At 37.8% G+C, this 20425-nt stretch overlaps 1 protein-coding gene across 1 annotated transcript in view; it reads left to right on the plus strand.

Annotated features, from left to right (window-relative positions):
* The first annotated feature begins 2925 nt into the window (after positions 1–2925).
* The window catches only part of LOC133623488 (vasopressin V2 receptor-like), an 83912-nt gene continuing 66412 nt past the window's right edge, over positions 2926–20425 (plus strand). Inside the window, exons 1-2 of the mRNA XM_061986698.2 lie at positions 2926–3200; positions 8324–8409. The gene's annotated coding sequence lies outside the window, so the exon portion shown is untranslated. The remainder of the gene's footprint in view (positions 3201–8323; positions 8410–20425) is intronic.

Here is a 20425-nt window from a genome sequence, read left to right on the forward strand (position 1 = left end):
ATGCACAAAAGTGTACGCATAGCTTGTTTTAAAATGTCTCTGACAATCTTGCACTTTCTGTTTTGAAATGACATGAATGTTTGTGCCACTGCTTAATAACTGTTTAATAAATACAGTTTTGGTCAATTGACTTAGTTGTGGTTTCCCTCTCTGCATGTAAGTTTAAAATGAGCATATATTATTGCAGTATGAACAAGAATGTTTTAATGGAGACACATAGAATCATCATACTGCTGTGATTACATGCATCAAGTGTTAATTCAAGGCTACGGCAAAATATCAAGATACATACACTATATTGCCAAAAGTATTTGGCCACCCATCCAAATGATGAAAATCAGGTGTCCTAATCACTTGGCCCGGTGTATAAAATCAAGCACTTAGGCATGGAGACTGTTTCTACAAACATTCGTGAAAGGATGGGCCTCAGTAATTTCCAGCGTGGAACTGTCATAGGATGCCACTATGCAACAAATCCAGTTGTGAAATGTCCTCGTTCCTAAATATTCCAAAGTCAACTTTATTATAAGAAAAGTGAAGAGTTTGGGAACAACAGCAAGTCAGCCACAAAGTGGAAGGCCACGTAAACTGACAGAGAGGGGTCAGCGGATGCTGAAGCGCATAGTGCAGAGACTTTCTGCACAGTCAGTTACTACAGAGCTCCAAACTTCATGTGACCTTCCAATTAGCCCACGTACAGTACACAGAGAGCTTCATGGAATGGGTTTCCATGGCCAAGCATCTAAGCCATACATCACCAAGTCCAATGCAAAGCGTGGGATGCAGTGGTATAAAGCACGTCGCCACTGGACTCTAGAGCAGTGGAGACGCCTTATCTGGACTGATGAATCACGCTTTTCCATCTGGCAATCTGATGGACCAGTCTGGGTTTGGAGGTTGCCAGGAGAACGCTACATTTCGGACTGCATCGTGTCGAGTGTGAAATTTGGTGGAGGAGGAATTATGGCGTGGGGTTGGTTTTTCAGGAGTTGGGCTTGGCCCTTTAGTTCCAGTGAAAAGAACTTTGAATGCTCCAGGATACCAAAACATTTTGGACAATTCCATGGGATGACACTTCAAGTTCATATGTGAGTAAAGGCAGGTGGCCAAATACTTTTGGCAATATAGTGCATCTTGTATCGTGACATGGCCTAAAAATATTGAGATATTAATAAAAGGCCATATCACCCAGCCCAAGTACCAATCGTACTGTATTTATGGAAACACTGGTATCTCTGTCTTTTATAGAATGTGTAGACACATTTTTAAAGTATATATATATATATATATATATATATATATATATATATATATTTAAAAAAAATTATTTCTGCTTTTATTTATTTATTACATGCCTTTTACTGAATATGCACAAGCAACTGTTTTTTAATAGTATGTGATAATGCCTATTATACTGTATTTTTTTTTGTTTTATGTACTGTATGGCAGTGGTTCTCAAATGTTGGTACGCGTACCCCTGGGGGTACTTGAAGGTATGCCAAGGGGTACGTGAGATTTTTTTAAAATGTCTGTCACAAAGAACTGTGAAAAGAAATGCAACAATGCAATATTCAGTGTTGACAGCTAGATTTTTTGTGGACATGTTCCATAAATATTGATGTTAAAGATTTCTTTTTTTGTGAAGAAATGTTTAGAATTAAGTTCATGAATCTCTATTACAATCCCCAAAGAGGGCACTTTAAGTTGATGATTACTTCTATGTGTAGAAATCTTTATTTATAATTGAATCACTTGTTTATTTTTCAACAAGTTTTTAGTTACTTTTATATCTTTTTTTCCATATAGTTCAACTTAGTTCAACCACTACAAATGAGCAATATTTTGCGCTGTTATACAATTTAATAAATCAGAAACTGATGACATAGTGCTGTATTTTACTTCTTTATCTCTTTTTTTCAACCAAAAATGCTTTGCTCGTATTAGGGGGTACTTGAATTAAAAAAAATGTTCACAGGGGGTACATCACTGAAAAAAGGTTGAGAACCACTGCTGTATGGGATTGTATGTCTATTGACTGCTTATTGGGTGAAATGCCTGTTAAAATGATGGGTGATCCAGTCAAGAGAAACTTTAACATCATAAATGGCTAAAATATCATTACAGGCGCGGTCTGATAAACACTACACAAAAAACAATTGTAAAAAAAAATGTCATATGATCCAAATAATTTAGATTTAACCACACATACTGAGTGTCTTGATCTTTTAAACAGACCTAAATTCCTCAGTCACAAGTTCTAACAGCTTCCGTTCTCAAAAATTCCCACACTTTGAAGTCGACTTGAATTTAGTCTTTGTGTCTGTCCCCCTGTCGGTGTCAATGCCACCTCCATCACATCGCACGTGCCTCTAAAATGCGGAATACATACGGACTGTTTCCGTAATAACCTTCCGCACACGCCAAGGGCATGACCTGCTGACTCAGCCGAATGACAGTTTTACAGTACACAGGCTTTTAAGTGCAGGGACTTGGCCACCAGCAACAAAAGGACACGGAAGACAACAGAATGTGCTCGGAATAAAAACAAAAGCAGCATGTATGCACAAGTCATTAATCAATTGAATGAGGGGAGTGAGTACCCCCTAGCAAACATTAACCTTTATGCGAGTCGGCATGCAGATAAACACAATGTTTTCCAAAGCGGACCACCTTTCTCTCTCTCTCTCACACACTCACACACATACACACACACGCACTTAAACACACACACACACACACACACACACACATATATATTATAGGTATGTATGACAATCACACCGTTCCTCGACTGGCAGCACGCTCCACCCTCAGTCCCAGAGGACAGGCTTGACCCAGGAGGAGGGGATACCAGGAGGGAGAGAGAGGGTCGGGAGAAAGGAGGGGGAGAAGGAGCTCAAATTCATTTGTGCATGTGCAGCTGGAGGCACAGCACATTGCAATGAAGCATTGACGCACACATGGCTACCACCACGGATTATAAGCGCTTTAAAGACAGTCAGCGGACACTTTGTCACCCTCGACGGAAGAATACTTCCGTGCTTACGTAAAGATGCGGTGAGATTTTTTTTTGTTTCACCATTAGTGTTACCTATCAAAGCCGGCTGACTTTGTTATGTTGACTTGGATTTTTGATTTTTTTTTTTGATTTTTTTTTCACATTTTGCATCTTTTGACATTTACTTCAAATCGGATTGTACGTAAGTGACTTTTATTCATTATCTTTCTTATATTGAGGTTTTTTTTTTTACTAAATGGAATTCATCTAAATTTTTTTTAAAAAGGAGTCAAAATACAAAGTGGTTGCGTACAGTTACAATGTTTGTGGTTTTAATCTGAGCCATTACTATGTAACTAAGCAGCAGCTGACGTCTCCACAAAACACGCATATGCCACTCAAACACATTATCCCATCAATATCAATAAATGTGTCGCTTATTTTGTTATCCCGGTAACGTTTATTCATACATATTAAAAAGAAGAATCGTGTGGAAGATTGTTTTCAAAAAAAGTCAGAAGACTGTCACTACTATGCAAATAATACGATGCAAATGACGTCTCCACAAGACACTCATATGCCACTCAAACACATTATCCCATCAATATCAATAAATGTGTCGCTTATTTTGTTATCCCTAAAAAAGAAGAAATCGTGTGGAAGATTGTTTTCAAAAAAAGTCAGAAGACTGTCACTACTATGCAAATAATACTATGCAAATTACGTCTCCACAAGACACTCATATGCCACTCAAACACATTATCCCATCAATATCAATAAAAGCGTCGCTTATTTTGTTATCCCTGTAACGTTTATTCGTACATATTAAAAAAGAAGAATCGTGTGGAAGATTGTTTTCAAAAAAAGTCAGAAGACTGTCACTACTATGCAAATAATACTATGCAGATGACGTCTCCACAAGACACGCATATGCCACTCAAACACATTTTCCCATCAATATCAATAAATGCGTCGCTTATTTTGTTATCCCCGTAACATTTATTCGTACATATTAAAAAGAAGAATCGTGTGGAAGATTGTTTTCAAAAAAAGTCAGAAGACTGTCATTACTGTGCAAATAATACTATGCAAATGACGTCTCCACAAGACACTCATATGCCACTCAAACACATTATCCCATCAATATCAATAAATGTGTCGCTTATTTTGTTATCCCGGTAACGTTTATTCGTACGAATTAAAAAAGAAGAATCGTGTGGAAGAAGGCAGAAGACTGTCATTACTGTGCAAATAATACTATGCAAATGACGTCTCCACAAGACACTCATATGCCACTCAAACACTGCCTTCATTATCCCATCAATATCATTAAATGTGTCGCTTATTTTGTTATCCCCGTAATGTTTATTCGTACATATTAAAAAAGAAGAATCGTGTGTAAGATTGTTTTCAAAAAAAGTCAGAAGACTGTCACTACTATGCAAATAATACTATGCAGATGACGTCTCCACAAGACACTCATATGCCACTCAAACACATTATCCCATCAACATCAATAAATGTGTCGCTTATTTTGTTATCCCCGTAACGTTTATTCGTACATATTAAAAAAGAAGAATCGTGTGGAAGATTGTTTTCAAAAAAAGTCCGAAGACTGTCACTACTATGCAAATAATACTATGCAAATGACATCTCCACAAGACACTCATATGCCACTCAAACACATTATCCCATCAATATCAATAAAAGTGTCGCTTATTTTGTTATCCACGTAACGTTTATTCGTACATATTAAAAAAGAGGAATCGTGTGGAATATTGTTTTCAAAAAAAGTCAGGAGACTGTCACTACTATGCAAATAATACTATGCAGATGACATCTCCACAAGACACTCATATGCCACTCAAACACATTATCCCATCAATATCAATAAATGCACCGCTTATTTTGTTATCCCCGTAACGTTTATTCGTACAAATTAAAAAAGAAGAATCGTGTGGAAGAAGGCAGAAGACTGTCATCACTGTGCAAATAATACTATGCAAATGACGTCTCCACAAGACACTCATATGCCACTCAAACACTGCCTTCATTATCCCATCAATATCAGTAAATGCGTCGCTTATTTTGTTATCCCCGTAACGTTTATTTGTACATATTAAAAAAGAAGAATCGTGTGGAAGATTGTTTTCAAAAAAAGTCAGAAGACTGTCACTACTATGCAAATAATGCGATGCAAATGACGTCTCCACAAGACACTCATATGCCACTCAAACACATTATCCCATCAATATCAATAAATGTGTCGCTTATTTTGTTATCCCGGTAACGTTTATTCATACATATTAAAAAGAAGAATCGTGTGGAAGATTTTTTTCCAAAAAAAGTCAGAAAACTGTCACTACTATGCAAATAATACTATGCCAATGACGTCTCCACAAGACACTCATATGCCACTCAAACACATTATCCTATCAATATCAATAAATGCGTCGCTTATTTTGTTATCCCGGTAACGTTTATTCGTACGAAATAAAAAATAAGAATCGTGTGGAAGAAGGCAGAAGACTCTCATTACTGTGCAAATAATACTATGCAAATGATGTCTCCACAAGACACTCATATGCCACTCAAACACTGCCTTCATTATCCCATCAAGATCAATAAATGCGTCGCTTATTTTGTTATCCCGGTAAGGTTTATTCGTACAAATGAAAAACAAGAATCGTGTGGAAGATTTTTTTTTCAAGTGTTTATTATCAGTTAACCTGAATTTTTGGGGAAAATGTCTCTTACCGCGTGTTCTAATGAAGGAAACTTAATGGATATTTACAGTCATAACACAGTCTTTGTCCTAATTACCTGCGGCGTCATTCATGAAGATTTCCCATACCAACGGCGTATATACAGTACAAACATTCACTTCACACTTCATTAGGTACACCTGAACTAAAGAGGTCCAACACAGGTCAGGTGGATAACTAGATAAAGATACTTAGTCTGTATGCAACCTTTCTAGTATTAATAGTGGGTGAGTGTTTTGTCACCCTTAGCTAAATATTGTAAATAATACATACATATTGTATCATTATATAATCTACAAACCCCGTTTCCATATTAGTTGGGAAATTGTGTTGGATGTAAATATAAACGGAATACAATGACTTGCAAATCCTTTTCAACCCATATTCAATTGAATGCACTACAAAGACAAGATATTTGATGTTCAAACTCATAAACTTTTTTTTTTTTTGCAAATAATAATTAACTTAGAATTTCATGGCTGCAACACGTGCCAAAGTAGTTGGGAAAGGGCATGTTCACCACTGTGTTACATGGCCTTTCCTTTTAACAACACTCAGTAAACTATTGGGATCTGAGGAGACACATTTTTTAAGCTTCTCAGATGGAATTCTTTCCCATTCTTGCTTGATATACAGCTTAAGTTGTTCAATAGTCCGGGGGTCTCCGTTGTGGTATTTTAGGCTTCATAATGCGCCACACATTTTCAATGGGAGACAGGTCTGGACTACAGGCAGGCCAGTCTAGTACCCGCACTCTTTTACTATGAAGCCACGTTGATGTAACACGTGGCTTGGCATTGTCTTGCTGAAATAAGCAGGGGCGTCCATGGTAACGTTGCTTGGATTGCAACATATGTTGCTCCAAAACCTGTATGTACCTTTCAGCATTAATGGCACCTTCACAGATGTGTAAGTTACCCATGTCTTGGGCACTAATACACCCCCATACCATCACAGATGCTGGCTTTTCAACTTTGCGCCTATAACAATCTGGATGGTTCTTTTCCTCTTTGGTCTGGAGGACACAACGTCCACAGTTTCCAAAAACAATTTGAAATGTGGACTCATCAGACCACAGAACACTTTTCCACTTTGTATCAGTCCATCTTAGATGAGCTCAGGCCCAGTGAAGCTGACGGCGTCTCTGGGTGTTGTTGATAAACGGTTTTCGCCTTGCATAGGAGAGTTTTAACTTGCACTTACAGATGTAGCGACCAACTGTAGTTACTGACAGTGGGTTTCTGAAGTGTTCCTGAGCCCATGTGGTGATATCCTCAACACACTGATGTCGCTTGTTGATGCAGTACAGCCTGAGGGATCGAGGGTCACGGGCTTAGCTGCTTACGTGCAGTGATTTCTCCAGATTCTCTGAACCCTTTGATGATATTATGGACCGTAAATGGTGAAATCCCTAAATTCCTTGCAATAGCTGGTTGAGAAAGGTTTTTCTTAAACTGTTCAACCATTTGCTCATGCATTTGTTGACAAAGTGGTGACCCTCGCCCCATCCTTGTTTGTGAATGACTGAGCATTTCATGGAATCTACTTTTATACCCAATCATGGCACCCACCTGTTACCAATTTGCCTGTTCACCTGTGGGATGTTCCAAATAAGTGTTTGTTGAGCATTCCTCAACTTTATCAGTATTTATTGCCACCTTTCCCAACTTCTTTTGTCACGTGTTGCTGGCATCAAATTCTAAAGTTAATGATTATTTGCAAAAAAAAAAAAAATGTTTATCAGTTTGAACATCAAATATGTTGTTTTTGTAGCATATTCAACTGAATATGGGTTGAAAATGATTTGCAAATCATTGTATTCCGTTTATATTTACATCTAACACAATTTCCCAACTCATATGGAAGCGGGGTTTGTAATATATAAATAGGCTTTAAAGGACAAAAATAAACACAATTTTTAAATTAATAAACTCAATTAATGAAAAACTAAGCACTGTTATCCTTGTAAAAGCAGATTAGTTTGAATAAACTCGTGATTATATATATTATTATCAAATATATACCTGCTCAGTGGCGTGGTGGTTAGAGTGTCCGCCCTGAGATCGGTAGGTCGTGAGTTCATACCAAAGACTATAAAAATGGGTCCCATTACCTCCCTGCTTAACACTCAGCATCAAGGGTTGGAATTGGGGGTTAAATCACCAAAAATGATTCCCGGGCGAGGCCACCGCTGCTGCTCACTGCTCCCCTCACCTCCCAGGGAGTGATCAAGGGCGATGGGTCAAATGCAGAGAATACTTTCACCACGCCTAGTGTGTGTGTGTGACAATCATTGGTACTTTAACTTGAATGTACCTAATAAAGTGTCCAATGAGTGCTCCACTGCTGGTCCTGATCCCCTTAAATCTGGACTGTGTCCTGCACAGACGAGTGATAATGTGTTTAATGGCAAAGCCCGCAGGTGACAACTCATGTGTCTGTCAGGGGTTTTGATTGGATTACAAAAGCTCCAGGAAAGTCTCAGGTTATTCATGTGAAGCGCCGAAGCATGCAATGTTAATGGACTGTAATAGTGACAGCTTAATGCTTTGACTCACAGTTGCGGCTGCAAAAGACACAAGCCGGACACGCGTGAGGAAGCTAGCCATGCACTGACTGCAAAGTGAGAGACAGCCCTGGATGGAGGCAAGTATTCCCAATTTTAAAATGCAAGATATAACTTTTTTTTGGGGGGGGGGGGGGGGGGGGGGGGGGGGGAGCTCTTTATTTCTTTTACACAGAAAATCACAAAGTCTATTAAAAGCCTGCACGTGTGGTTGTAACACTTTCCAGCTGGAGTAATCACAGTTAATTCAAGAAATATCTTCCACTTGTCAGCTGAAACAACAAACAAATGTTTGGCAAAAATCATTTTTAATGACTGTGTCCAGGAAAGTTTTTTTTTTTTTTTTTTTTTTTTGTGCTTTTGCATAAGCCACTAGGGCCCGAGAGGGCTTGTTCCATTAATCATTCAAGTTTTTTTCGTCTTTTACCCCCTTCAAATGTTTGGTACAACCTAAAAAAAAAACACGTCCTTGCTTGTAGTCGTGAAAAACTTGCTGAGTATCGCTTTACATACAGTATCACCTCAAGCTCATAGGGATATTTTGCTAAATTGTTTTGGGGGCCATATTTCCAGAAAGCTAAAAACCAGCAGGCTGAACTTCTCCCTTCACTATTAGTCTTATTTTGTATATTCCAGATAACCAACGTCCTCTACAGTAGACATTTGATTTTAGTCTATTTATTTTGTCAAGAGTCACAGGAGCGCTCTGCTGTTTTTAAGGACCTTCCGCAAAAAATCAAGTCAAAGATCGTCTCTATGACAGCGCTGTAGTGTTTTTAAGAATCTGCTGTGAGTGACAAACGTAGTCTCTCGCAAGTGTTTTTTGCACGGAATTCACAGGCCCCCAGTTGAATAGTCCAAATGATGAAAAAGAGAGGACCTGAAATGGAATCTTGAGGAACACCACGAGTATAACTAAAGAAGTTGAGCAAATGACTACATCTGAGGTAAACAAGCGACAGCAACACCTTAATTACATAAATCATACATCATAACCAACTTGAGGGCCGCAGCAGTACTCAGTTGTAATACACTTTTTCACTACTTGTGGCAGTAATGACAATATCACACAAACAGAAGAAGTCTGGGGCTAAAGTCAGAGAGAAGTTTAAGCTAAAAAATTATGACTAAAGTGGTAAAGATGTATTTTCAATTGCACTTTAACTGTATTGATAAGTTATTTAAAAAACAAAGATATTATTATTAATAATAATTATTATTAACTGCGTTGGAAAGTTCGTAACTGAATGTATGTATAACTGTATGTATATTTATTTTTCATCAGTTTTTATGCGTCTCTTCTTACAGTATATTTGATTAGTATTTATTTTGTAATCAACCCGACCGAAACATTGCAATCTTTGAGATTAAAAACATTGTTCCATATCATTTGACAAGGTTTATCCTGTTAAACTGTAAGAAGGTTACCGTTCCGCACCTACCACATTTTAGAAGAAAAATATATTTTTCCATATAAAGCCTATATATACATTGTGAAATGAGTTATTTACACAGAAATATTTTTAAAATGTTTATTGACATACATTAATTGTTTCCAAACGGTGCCTGTCACATGGCAGTAAACAAAACAGAAGTCATCGTCATGGACCCACGAGCTGTGGTGGCTCGCTCTCCAATCAGCTGAACAGACTCAATAAGTCCACGGTTATGTTTAAGTGAATTTACAAAATTAAAACAATACAAAAAGAATGCTATTGTATGTTAACAATACTAACAAAGACTCGTAAACATGTTAGCATATTAGCTAGCTTCATTAAATTATGATAGCGTGTACAAATATGCATTAAAACAGTCATCACATATGGGGCGGTTTAGCAAGTAAGAATTGTTTTAGTTATATTGTAGAACTTACGAACATTGCTTGGAGTGATGAATGAAGAGTGCATACAAGTAGAAACGCTATGGGTGGCTATGAGACAGAACAGGACTTCTACTTCCGGATGGAGGCTCAGTCTAAACAGAAAGGCAATGCAGCACAGCAGCACCATCTAAAAGATGACGCCATCGAACAAACAATAACACACTTATTCATGGTATTTGCTTGTTTTTTTTTTTAAAGCTATATGCATTATGACCGTTAGCAAAAAAAAAAAAAATCATAAATTAGCTGCACCGTCTTATAAGCCGCAGGGTTCAAAGCCTAGGAAAAAGGTAGCGGCTTATAGTCCGGAATTTACGGTAGGTATAATTATTGAGTATGATCAAGAGTAAGATTACTAATTCAGTGTTAATATTTGGGTGAGCTGTGGGCCCCTCTGTAGTGGAAAAGTTGGGCCATGAGGTCAAAAAGGTTAGGATCCCCAGACATAAATCACGTTATGAAAAAAATAGTGGTAACACTTTAGTATGGGGAACACATATTCAAAATTAATTAGTTGCTTATTAAAATGCAAATTAGTGACATATTGGCTCTTAATTAGTCATTATTAAGTACTTATTAATGCCTTATTCTGCATGGCCTTATTATACAACCAGTAAGCCATTAACTAAGAGTCTTCCCTCTATAACCTCAGAATTATTGCTTATTAGTACCGTATTTTCCGCACTGTAAGGCGCACCTACAAACCTCCAATTTTCTCAAAAGCTGACAGTGCACCTTATAATCCGGTGCGCCTTATATATGGACCAATATTGAGCCACAACAGGTCTCGCAACCCCAGCCTCTACTATAGCGTCTATTCTATGCACCTTATAATGCGGTGCGCCTTATATATGAACAAAGTTTTAAAATAGGCCATTCATTGAAGATGCGCCTTATAATCCGGTGCGCCTTATAGTGCGGAAAATACGGTAACCCTAACCTTTATATGTTCCCCTAGTGTCCAAATAACTCTAAATTAAGTATTTGTTACTTTAATAAGCAACTAATTAATGGTGTATATGTTCCCCCTACTAAAGTGTTACCAAAATTGTAACTGCCAACAATGAGAGGACTCAGAAGGGCTGCCTTGAGGAACGTCTCAGTTATGTAAAGTTTGGACTCCGGTGTTTTATGTTTGCCAGCAAGGTTAAAATGTCAATGCAAGGGTCTGCCAACGTGTTCACAGTGTTCCAAGTTCATCTACTGCAGGGGTCACCAACGCGGTGCCCGCGGGCACCAGGTAGCCCGTAAGGACCAGATGAGTAGCCCGCTGGCCTGTTCTAAAAATAGCTCAAATAGCAGCACTTACCAGTGAGCTGCCTCTATTTTTTAAATTTTGTTTATTTACTAGCAAGCTGGTCTCGCTTTGCTCAACATTTTTAATTCTAAGAGAGACAAAACTCAAATAGAATTTGAAAATCCAAGAAAATATTTTAAAGACTTGGTCTTCACTAACTGACAAAGAAACAGATAACAGATTTGGTGTTCAGTTCAAAGTTATTTAAAAATTTGAGAGTTGACTTTTGTATTTTACATGAGTTATTATTTGTACAAACATGGTACAAAGCAATTCATGATTCGTTCAAAAATGTTAGTGGCTCGCTAGTTAAAATGGGATATTGTGATTTCACAAGACGTGATCATTTGAAAATGTTCAATTTGAAAAATGTGCACTTAGAGAAAATATAAAAATAAAGTGTTGCATATTGATATTTATCTGTTTCTATATAAATTTATTGTGAGAAATCATTAAGATGATCAGTGTTTCCACAAAGATAAATATCATTAATTATTAATAATAACATAGAGTTAAAGGTAAATTGAGCAAATTGGCTATTTCTGGCAATTTATTTAAGTGTGTATCAAACTGGTAGCCCTTTGCATTAATCAGTACCCAAGAAGTAGCTCTTGGTTTCAAAAAGGTAGTGACCCCTGATCTACTGTATTCCACAGGAGCACTCTCGTGATTTTAGGAATTTGCTGCAAAAAAAAAAAAAATTCTCCCAAGCTTTGAACTGAACTCGTGGGGCCCGTATGGCGCCATTGGATTTGGACCCCAGGCCACCAGTTGAATAGTCCTGTGTAAAAGGTTTGTCGAGGACACGTGTGGCCTGATAGTATGCTGGTTAATGATACATAACTCCCAACAACAACAGTGAGTGGTCTTTATCAGGGCTGATAAGTCTTCAACACGGTCCGTTGGAGTATTGTGGCAATAGCCTGAAGTCAATGAAAAGGCTACGACAGTCACTAAACAAAGGTGGCAGGGAGAATGTGGGCGAGTAATGAGGTGTGGCCCCCACATGATTAATATTTAAATAGCTGTTGTGTTGTGGCAGTGATAGAACAAATTGTTTACTTTTATTACTCACATGGTAGAGGTTGGTACCTAGCTGACACAATGAAGACCAAATGAATAAATCATGGAGAGATAGCTGCCAAATTTCCAAGGAGGAAATGCATACGTGTGTGGAGAGCGTCCAGCTGTCATTGAAGTGACTCATTTAGACAATGTGTTGCATTAGAAAGTGCCGGCAGAAATCTATTTTGGCCCATGCATGTTTTATAATGCAGATGAAATGTGGCAAAGCTCAGCTCATTCATGACTCACGCAGCCCTTTTCTTGTGCCTATTGATCGCTAAGCAAATAAAGTCTCATGTCGTTCTGAAAAAAAAAAAGGCAACACAGACCTCAGCAAACTAGCACTCTAATAGCAGTCAAAGACTCCATGAAATACAGCATGAATCCCTATCGGCCAATCTGTCGGTAGCTTGTACTTTCATTGCGGTCATAATCGGCGGGTTACAGCAGGGGTGTAAAATGTACGGCCCGAGGGTAAAAAAAAATTAACCTGACATTTTTGAATGAAGATAACAGCTGTTCTAAATGTGTCCAATGAGTTTGCATGTCCTCCCTGTGACTGCATGGGTTCCCTCCGGGTACTCCGGCTTCCTCCCACCTCCAAAGACATGCACCTGGGTATAGGTTGATTGGCAACACTAAATTGACCCTAGTGTGTGAATGTGAGTGTGAATGTTGTCTATCTGTGGTGTACCCCGCCTTCCGCCCGATTGTAGCTGAGATAGGCTCCAGCGGTAGAAAATGGATGGATGGATGGATGTCGCAATAGCAATTATTTGTATCTTTGTAGAGCAGTGTTTTTCAACCTTTTTTGAGCCAAGGCACATTTTTTGCGTTGAAAAAAGTCCGGAGGCACACCACCAGCAGAAATCATTAAAAAACGAAACTCAGTTGACAATAAAAAGTCGTCGTCGCAATTGTTGGATATGACTTTAAACCATAACCAAGCATGCATCAATATAGCTCTTGTCTCAAAGTAGGTGTAGTGTCATGACCTGTCACATCACGCCGTGACTTATTTTGAGTTGTTTGCTGTTTTCTTGTGTGTAGTGTTTTAGTTCTTGTTATTTTGGTGGCTTTTTCTCTTTTTTTGGTATTTTCCTGTAGCAGTTTCATGTCTTCCTTTGAGCTATATTTCCCACATCTACTTTGTTTAGCAATCAAGAATATTTCAGTTGTTTTATCCTTTTTTGTGGGGACATTGTTGATTGTCATGTCATGTTCGGATGTACATTGTGGATGCCGTCTTTGCTCCACAGTAAGTCTTTGCTGTCGTCCAGCATTCTGTTTTTGTTTACTTTGTAGCCAGTTCAGTTTTAGTTTTGTTCTGCATAGCCATCCCTAAGCTTCAATGCCTTATCTTAGGAGCACTCACCTTTTGTTTTATTTTTTTGTTCAAGCATTAGATACCTTTTTACCTGCATGCTGCCTCCCGCTGTTTCCAACATCTACAAAGCAATTAGCTACCGGCTGCCACCTACTGATATGGAAGAGTATTACACGGTTACTCTGCCAAGCTCCAGACAGCACCAACACTCAAAATCAACACATAATTTGCAGACTATAATTACTGGTTTGCAAAAAATATTTTTAATCCAAATAGTTGAAATTAGTGTATAATAATAATAATAATAATAATAATAATAGATTGTATTTGTAAAAAGCACTTTACATTGAGTAAACAACCTCAAAATGCTACAGTGTATTAAAATAAAAAGATAATACAAAATTTAAAAAAATTAAAACTAGAACAGCCAAATAGCTAAAACTAGTGTGCATATATCTAAAAAAAAAAAAAAAAAAGGCTTTTTTAAAAAGAAGGGTTTTTAAGCCTTTTTTAAAAGCATCCACAGTCTGTGGTGTTAATCTCCCACGGCACACCAGACTGCATCTCATGGCACACTTGTGCCGCGGCACAGTGGTTGAAAAACACTGTTGTAAACGATGCAACATATGTACAGAATAAACCACATGATGTCAGTGCATCAGTCGAGGAAAATGATCAAACTACATAGATAACATCTTGTAATTTGATTTTGATAGAATTTGTTTATCTTGATAGATTGAGAATTAACACCAAAGAGTTGACTGATGAACATTATCACATAATTTATTCAGAAAAAAAAAATAACGACGAAAAAAGATAGAATACTATTAACCGCAACTTTTAAGTGTAAAAAAAAAAACTGTATGTGTTTGTTCTATTTTTAAACAAAGAAAACAATCTGAAGTTGTCTTTATTTTTAAGTTATCGTGCCGTGATTTTACCAGTCCGGCCCACTTGGGAGTAGATTTTCTCAATGTGGCCCCCAATCTAAAATTAGTTTGACACCCCTGGGTTACTAAAAAGTGTGAGAAGAGAGATTGACTGAGTAAACCAAGAACTAAATAAAAAAAGAGGAAGAAGAGTGGAATAAAGGGGAAATTAGTGGCAATGTGTAAACACGTTTATGGAAGCACTTCACACATGCACAAAATAGGGATGTAATGATACAAAAATATCACATCATGGTTATTGTGACAAAATTGTCATTATTGTCACTTATTTACACACTGAAATCCTCTGACAAAGTTTTAGTAAAAAATGTAATAAAAAAGGAATCACACGTAGGATAGCATAATGATAAACCACGGCAAAATATGCAACGGTTAATATCACCGTTTCAAGTTTTATTTTTCGTACAACCGTGTTTGATTACCACATTGAAAAACGTCAGCTCATTTTTTAAGAAGAAGCAGCTAGCGCCCTAATCGCCAGCTAGCTTAAATGCAAACATGAATACAAGCCACATTGACGTTTTAAAAATAGAAACTTGAATGACAGATTTCCAAGTGTGTATGAAATACTTTTTGAGAACATTCTACAATACCATGATCATTTGGTCATATGACATTTTTATATCGTTACATCGTAACACACGCCATATATGGCTTCTCTTTAGAGCCATATTATTAATATTTGAGTGTTGAAATATATTTATCTTCTTCTGTTTTCATTTGTAATAGTTTTAGTGTGTGGTTTTTTAATGATAAAAGTAAAATAGGTGTGTGTTATGGGCTTCACTTCCAGTTCATGCTCACGCAAGTTCACTTCTTGTTGTAGTAGTATTCCTCCAAATATTGATCGATCATTCTGTATTGTAGTTCAGTCTTTAATGTAGGTTCAATGTGCACAAATGAGTAGCTCAGTTTACATGTGGCCCACAAACAATTAAAAAGATTTTTAAAAAAAAGAAAAAAATACATAATAGATATCCCCTGCGACCGGGAATGGGACAAGTGGTAGAAAATGGATGGATGGATGGATGGATGGATGGATGGATGGATGGATGGATGGATGGATGGATGTAACCCTTCTCAAATTGATTAAAATTCTGCACCTGCTGAAATTAAATATCTCCTTGTCAGATTGACTTCTGATTTGAAAGCAAGTGTTCCCTCATTTTGTCAGTAAACAATGACAACAATAAAAAAGAAAAATGGGCAATTGGGTATCATAGAGCCACCCTCTAAGGGCTTCTGTAACTGCAATGTGGCTCATGATGAAAATGAGTTTCTGTCTGAGCAGGGGCTTAGTTGCTCAGACAGTAATGTGTTTCTACAAGTTGACGTTGGGGTATGTTGTTTATTAATGAGGAAAAAGGTTGATGTCTCTTGTATTTAGGTTAGCATTTAAGCTAGCTCGCGCTTGTTTGCTTTGCCACAAAATGAGCAGTACGTGTCGCCCATTCGAGTTTATCAAAGTGTGGTTATCAATCATGGTCATTTAAAAGGTACCGTATTTTTCGGAGTATAAGTCGCACCGGAGTATAAGTCGCACCTGCCGAAAATGCATAATAAAGAAGAAAGAAAAACATATATAAATCTCACTGGAGCGCGGCCAAACTATGAAAAAACTGCGACTTATAGTCCAAAAAATACGGTCATACAAACCGGCTAGAGTTTTACCTTGGTGTATTATTAATACCATTTATCATTACATCCCTAGTACAAAATACATTTGAACTGCAGTATACCTACTTACTAATTTCAGCTCTGTTTCAAAAAGACAATTAGTTTATCTAAGATATCTTCCTAGGAACCAAGAGTCCTGTGCAGCAGACTTTTGTCTTTGATCTTTCTCCTATGTCAGAAGTACTGTTGGGTCACATTTTGGAAAATGTAAATATCACCATGATTCTCAAAGCTAAATCCTCGCTGACACATATTTCAAGACTATGATACCAATGAATGCCTGATGTATTTAATTATTGATACTATGTGACATGCATAAGACATAAAAATGGGAATTTCACAGAATTAAGTCATTTTGATGCGGATGCACTACATGAATGGAATTTGAATGAGAGATGACCGGAGGGACCACTGGTATGTTATTACTATTGTTGGCCCTAAGATACAGTTGGATGCAAATACTATGAAGATTGATTGCTATACTAAGTATTGAATGCTAGTAAATCCTCTTTGGTTTAAGGTCTTCACCCTATCCTTAAATGCTCCTGTAATAGATGTGGTGTGATATAAACCCTACAAAATCTACAACAGTTGAGTTGATAAAGTGTCCTCTATACGATCTTCTCAGCCTTTTCAAGTGCAGGCGGACAAAAGTCAGAAAAAGAACTTGACAGGTAAAAAATTTGGGAAAAATAATTACTCTGATATGCAAAACACCAATGTCCACTGCAGAAGGGATATGACTGCTTGTTACATAACAAACAAGACAATCAACAAGGCCTAACAATAATTACAGTCTATATCAAGTTGGATCTTTTATAAAAGTTACGATAAAAAAATAAATTATATCTATATCTGGTTTAAAGAAATGTTTTCAAAGTATACACATACAGGACTGTCTCAGAAAATTAGGCTTTTTAACTAATGGAAGCATGTAGTGCTCTAAAACCTCTTGGTACACAGCTGCATTGACTCTGGACTTGATGAAACACAGTGGACCAACACCAGCAGCTGACATGGCTCCCCAAACCATTGCTGACTGTGGGAACTTCACACTGGATTTTAAGCAACTTGGATTTTGCTCCTCTCCAGCCTTCCTCCAGACTGTAGCGCCTTGACTTCCAAATGAAATACAAAACTTGCTTTTGTCTGAAAACAGGACTCTGGACCACTCTGCAACTGTCCAGTGCTTCTTTTCCATAGCCCAAGTCAGACGCTTCTAGAGATTTTAGAGCACTACATGCTTCCATCTGTTGAAAAGCTCTATGGAGATGATGATTTCATTTTCCAGCATGATCTGGCACCTGCCCACAGTGCCAAAACCACCAGTAACTGGTGTACTGACCATGGCATTATTGTACTCGATTGGCCTGCCAACTCCCCTGACCTAAACCCCATAGAGAATTTGTAAGGTATTGTGAAGAAGAAGCTGAAAGACACCAGACCCAATAATGCAAATGAGCTAAAGGTCGCTATTGAAGCATTCTGGGCATCCATAACACCTCAGCAAAGCCACAGGCTGATGGCTTCCATGCCACGCCGCATTGATGCAGTAATCCGTGCAAAAGGATTCCCAACCAAGTATTGAGTGCATTTATTGACATTTTCAAATGTTTGATTTTGTTTTGCTGTTATAAATCTTTTTTTTTTACTTGGTCTGAGGAAATATTAAAATTTTTTGAGATACGATTTTTGAGTTTTCTTAAGCTGTATGCCATAATCAATGTATGACATTTTTCTTTAATTGCATTACAGAAAATAAAGGACTTTATCACAATATTCTAATTTTCTGAGACAGTCCTGTATATGTATTACGTTTTGCAGTTGATCCTGTTTCACTATAGTCCTAGTCCAAACTTCTTATTTTTACCAAACAAAAAGAGAAAGTTATGCGGAAGTTCCGCCTTGCGTAAAATCGGACTTTTCACAATGATAAATGAAAACCAAAATACTGGATAATACTAAGAAAAAGTTAACCAGACTCTCGCCAGATCCTTGTAGTTTGCTGAGCTCCACACAAGGATCTGGGCTCTAGGGCATTGCAAACTCCTTTAAGGTATCAAAAAATAATGAACCAATCAGGATCGCCAGGCGGGATTTCATAGATGTGACGTAGCGCCGAAGCGACCGTTTGATTCAAACAACAATGGTGGCACGCAGCGAGGAGTCGTGTGCTGATATTGATTCTTCTATTGCAACTGTTTTGTCGAATCTATCGAATATTAATTCTTTAAAATATGAACAGAGAATGCTTTTGAAGACATTTATTGGTGGCAAGGATAGGTTCAAGGTTCAAGGTTCAAGGATGTTTTGGTTCTTCTTCCGACCGGGTTTGGCAAGAGCTTGATTTACCAAATCGCTCCACAGGTGGTGAAGGAAAAGGGACGAGTGCAGAACCCAGTCGGTATAATTGTCTCCCTGCTGATTGGTCTGGTAGAGGATCAGATCCGTAGGGGTTAACCCTAACCCTAACTCTCTACTGACATTGCTGCGTTGTTTCAGTAAAAGTTCTCTAACTTTTCGCTCTGTCGTTATCCAATATGTCGGCTGTTCTGTTTTGTATTTCCCAGCGTCGCTCTCATCAGCGTCACGGGTTGATTTCGATGTGAGTGGTTGAAGTAGCACGTCATTCAAGATAACGGACAAGTGGTTTATCCAATCACATACAATGATTTTTTTTTACAAGGCCCCACCTTCTGAAATACATTTCCTATTGAGAAGTCCCAGATATTTGTGTGGAGCTCAGTGAACTACAAGGATCTGGCGAGAGTCAGGTTAAGAAAAAGTATCCGTGTGGCTACATATACCGTATTTTTCGGACTATAAGTCGCAGTTTTTTTCATAGTTTGGCCGGGGGTGCGACTTATACTCAGGAGCGACTTATGTGTGAAATTATTAACACATTACCGTAAAATATCAAATAATATTATTTAGCTCATTCACGTAAGAGACTAGACTTATAAGATTTCATGGGATTTAGCGATTAGGAGTGACAGATTATTTGGTAAATGTACAGCATGTTCTATATGTTAGTTATTTGAATGACTCTTACCATAACATGTTACGTTAACATACCAGGCACGTTCTCAGTTGGTTATTTATGCGTCATATAACGTACACTTATTCAGCCTGTTCTCTATTCTTTATTTATTTTAAATTGCCTTTCAAATGTCTATTCTTGGTGTTCGGTTTTATCAAATAAATTTCCCCCAAAAATGCGACTTATACTCCAGTGCGATTTATATATGTTTTTTTTCTTCTTTATTATGCATTTTCGGCCGGTGCGACTTGTACTCCGAAAAATACGGTAGTTAAATCATATTGTTCTTCTTTAGACCACACACTGGTTTAAATAGACTCAACACCACCCCTGCTGGTTGCAGCCAAGTAGTGCACTTCATTTGCCTCAATAGCTTCAAGAGATACGATTAATCAACCAATTTTTTCCACACATTCAACTTATTTGTTCACAACTATAACATTATTAATCCCACCTCTCATTCAGATCATAAATTTACATTTACTACAGCAGCTTTTAGTTCAATGTACTAAAGTCAAAGATTGGAGAACCTCCATTAGTGAGAAAGATTTCCTGAACCAAACTGGGTCAAACCTGACCAAAGGGGAACTAATCGATGCGTTGCCATACACACACAGAGTATGCAAACACACACGAGGCAGAGGGGGAAGCAAAGCATCCTCCGTCATGTTTGGATTATAGCCCCCGGTGCCTGAACACCTGCTGGTCTACCACCGCTGTCAGTACTGCTTCATGTCAGCTAGTGATTAGCTTTCGATCCAAGTTCAGCCACTTAAGATGTAAATATGCAGTCCTGAAATAGAACAGCATACAATATGGTGCCAAGATTAGAGCAACATAAATTTGGGATTATGCATA

Source organism: Nerophis lumbriciformis, linkage group LG01, assembly GCF_033978685.3.
Source record: "Nerophis lumbriciformis linkage group LG01, RoL_Nlum_v2.1, whole genome shotgun sequence".
NCBI lineage: Eukaryota > Metazoa > Chordata > Actinopteri > Syngnathiformes > Syngnathidae > Nerophis > Nerophis lumbriciformis.